At 34.9% G+C, this 4,122-nt stretch overlaps 1 long non-coding RNA gene across 2 annotated transcripts in view; it reads left to right on the forward strand.

Moving 5' to 3' along the window:
* LOC128248108 (uncharacterized) overlaps nucleotides 1-3,517 on the forward strand; it is an 11,771-nt gene extending 8,254 nt beyond the window's left edge. Inside the window, exons 2-4 of one of the 2 annotated variants that reach the window (XR_008264378.1) lie at nucleotides 1,226-1,307; nucleotides 2,542-2,748; nucleotides 3,100-3,517. This is a non-coding gene — a long non-coding RNA (uncharacterized LOC128248108). Of the gene's footprint in view, nucleotides 1-1,225; nucleotides 1,308-2,541 lie in introns of both variants that reach the window. The other variant, XR_008264377.1, reaches the window with a different exon arrangement.
* The last annotated feature ends 605 nt before the right edge of the window (nucleotides 3,518-4,122 follow it).

Below are 4,122 nucleotides of genomic sequence, written 5' to 3' on the forward strand. Positions count from 1 at the left end.
TCTATTGATTATTGATTATTAATTACTAATTATTTAAAAATAATGAATAATTCACAAGAAGAATTCAGTTTAAAATAACTAATTCGTTTTTAAATGCGAATACATGATATTTGAAATATAAATTAACATAAAATTATGATTGAAGGTCTTAATTTATATATGGAATACTTTAAACTAAATGGTTTTGTATTATGCAACCAGCAGTGGTAGTCTCTGGTGGGTTGGTATTGAAAAGGTTAAAATATCTTCTGTCTGCTTCTAAGTATATTACTTTACACTCCCATTATTGACGTCTGAATGGTTCATTCTTACTGAATACAATAACTCTCTGTGTAGGTTGGTTCTTTTGGATGAGCCAAAACTTACAGCTGGATTCATTAAAAGAGAATATCAAATTTTACAACATAGATGCATTGTTGCAATATAACCCTGGGTTGGTCCTGGTCAAGCAGACATTTGATTGATCCAAAGCATTCCATCTAAGACTATCTGGCAGAGTGTATCTACAACTATATAATACAGTATACCTTTTCCCTTTTTTAGCCAGTAGGGTGTAATATGAAGGAGATTTGGCTATTATTTCTTGCAAATTGGACTACCACTCAGAAAATTCCTCATTAACTAATAAATATATTATTTACTAAAACAACATTTTTTCTACTTTCTTTCACTAGAATTTTACACCTTTTATTTTTAAAAACAGAAAGGTATAAAATGAAGGTGGCTTGGATGCTATTTCTAGCAAATTGAGCTATCATATGATGGGTCTTTCATTAAGTAATGAATGCTTTATTTATTTGAGTAATATTTTTTCCTTCTTTATTCCATAATCTCTTCTATGTTCCCATCCACTCCCCACCATAAACAGCTCTTGCCATCATACTCGGTTTTTTTAATATAAGTTGGCTCCTGTTTCTCATTTAACATGTTTTTATACAATATAACCTGGAAGTTTTGATATATTACATAAACAGTGTTTTTTTCTCTTAATAGTTATCCATCAAACTACAGATTATTTACACACACACACCCATAATTCTCACACAGGTTATGTAAATAATATGCAGTAATGGAGAAAGAAAAATATAAACATTAAACTAATAACAAAAGAAATTGTCAGTTGTCATTGTTTAACCCTTGGCCGGCACTGCTAGAGTAGATTTATGATCAAAAGCATTTTAGCAACAACCATCTTGCTACATTTTTTTTTTTTTTTTTTTTGCAGACACAGCAGATCAGGGGTGGAGAAATTTTTTAGTGCTGCGGGCAAAAATTTCCAAAGAAAACGGTCCATAGGCAAATCACAGGTTCCAACTCTTTGTAAATCTTGTATACATCTATGTATAATTCAATATACATTAATAAAGATAATTAACACATCAAATTAATGTGTAACATCTTCATTAACACCACCAATGAATTTAGAATGTTTATATTACTTATGAGCTATTTTATGTTTTTCAGCCAGAGTGTTGGGTCTCAAGGGGGTGGAACAAACCCAGCAATATGTATTTTATAGTAAAAACAATATTTCCATTCAAATGGCAATTACTGGACGATTTTTTGTTTGAGTCTAAGTGTTTTAAGTTGTAGTGGAAACACGAACATATGTCGCAAATAAGCATACAAATATTGTATAAATTTTATAATTGAATAATTTACTATATTTTGTACATACAAGTATACCAGCCTGCGGGTACAAAAAAACAGGCTTGCAGGTGCAATTGCACCCACAGGCAGGGGTTTCCCCACTCCTGGAGTAGCTAGATGCAGGTGTAGCTATGTAGTTAAGAACCTTGCTTCTTAATCATGTGGTCTCAGGTTCAGTCCTACTGTGCAGCACCTTGGGCTGGTGTCTTCTACTATAGTCATCCCAAGTAGACCAAAGCCTCGTAAGTGGATTTGGTGGAAAGAAACTGAAAGAAGCTTGACATATGTGTGTGTATACAAAGGGGTGCTGGAATGTTCCTGGCTTTAAGGGTATCACGAAAGGTCTAGTTGAAGGCCCAAGTTCTTTTATAGGGCTTAGAAAAACTGAAGGACCACTGCAATAAATGTGTGAATCTGAGAGGAAGATATATTGAATAAAATCATTATTAACTAATCCTCCTGTATTTTCTTTTTTCTCAAAGCCAGGAAATTTTCAGCACCGACCTCCTACATATATAATCCACTCACAAGGCTTTGGTCATCCTGGGACTATAGAAGACACTTCCCCAAGGTACCACACAAAGGGACTGAACCCAAGACCATGTTGTTGGGAAGTAAACTTCTTACAACACAACCACATCTGAACTATACATCATTGTGTCACAATATCAATCAGACTATTGGATGTTGTTATACTTTGCTGGCTACAAAGTGTTTTGGATTGTTTTAGCTTTTGATTGATGCCACTCTGTTGGCTTGGTGAGCAGGCTGGAACCGGTACATGCATATACAGGGTGATTGAAAAGTAACTCCCTATTTCAAAATACTTATAAATTATTTATTAATTGTAATATTTTTCTCAAGTTTCTTTTGTGTTTTTTATTTTTGTAGTATGCAAATTTAACCTGTAATCATATTGCTCTTGTCGTTCATGAACAACTGAATGCTTGCTGCCCTGGGAGATGGATGGGTCGTCGTAGTCCGCATGAGTGGCCAGCCAGGAGTCCCAACTTAATACCCTGTGGCTTCTTTCTTTGGGGTTGGTTAAAGGAACAAGTTTATAGTACCAAACCAAAGACATTGGAAGAACTTAAAAGGGTGAGTAGCAGAAGTGATTTATACTGTCGTTATGTGTGAGATGTTTTTGTTGAGAGTCGTTTAGGCTTAAATACCAGGATACCAGCTCCACAGGCCTTTTTGTTCCAGTAGGTCACATGACCTTGTGATAGGCCAAACTTGTTCGTATGGATCGGTTTCCAACTGTCCAATCACGTTGGCGCAACAGTTCATCTTTCCTTATGCGGGAAATTAATCACCAGCCCTGGGAGTCTCCTGATCTTTATAAGAACAGCAGTTCCTGGTGGTACTATGTCTTTGGCACATGCCACTGATCACACGCAACTCATCTCTGGCAATGATGTATCTGACACCAGCTTTCATCTCCACCAGATACCTGCCTACATCGTTGCTGTATGAACATCACACAACCAACAGACCAATGGCTGCCTCTACACACCACCAATCAGTACATCAACTTTGTCTACAAGATCACAAAGTCTTTCACATATCCTTGTTGCAACCTGTTATATTAATTCATTTCATGGATGTCAATCATATTTTATAATGGAGAATAAATCATTGCTTACCAATTCATTTTTATCTCACGTCGTATATCATTTTCACATTTTCCTTATTTCCCATCTTTGTTATAGGGGAATACGAGAAGTTACATGTCTTCCGTCCCATCAGAGTTCCTGGTGAAATCAGTTGACACAATTTTTGCCACATTATCATGGCATCTTTTATATTTGCTTTGTGCCAATTTTGGGCATTTGCTAATGATGTGCCGTTTCACCCCTCTCACCGCACATTCTGCATTATTATTATTATTGTTATTATTATTATTATTATTATTATTATTATTATTATTATTATTCTCATCATCATCATTATTATTTTTGGTTTCCTTTCATTATAACTTTATTTCAGCTGCCTTGGTACTGGGTATCATCCAGAGGACAGGGGTAGCAAGCGCACTTTTGTTTTGCTATGCATGCTAAAATTATCACCAGATTTATTCCATCTTAGATGGAGAGTGCTTTCTGTAGTATACGGGCTGTACCCATTAAGGTTATCTTTTGTAGTTCACAGAGATTGGAGTTACCAGCGAGTTGCTTAATATACTTCTCAGCTCCCTTCTTTATCAATCCCAATGCACCAATTACTACAGGTAATATCATAGTACTAAGCTTCCAGGCACAAGGCCTATTATTATTATTATTATTATTATTATTATTATCATTATTATTATTACTATGTTTTTTTTCTTCTTTCTTCAAATTTTCTTCCATTTCTCGCTGAGTACTTTCCTTACACCTAGGGCAGAGAAGCTCATTGTATGCATTCCCAGTTTACACACACAAATTCACAGGTAAAATATGTATGTAAAAAAAATTAATAAATAAATAAAAG

This window comes from Octopus bimaculoides, chromosome 6 (assembly GCF_001194135.2).
Source record: "Octopus bimaculoides isolate UCB-OBI-ISO-001 chromosome 6, ASM119413v2, whole genome shotgun sequence".
NCBI classification, from domain to species: domain Eukaryota; kingdom Metazoa; phylum Mollusca; class Cephalopoda; order Octopoda; family Octopodidae; genus Octopus; species Octopus bimaculoides.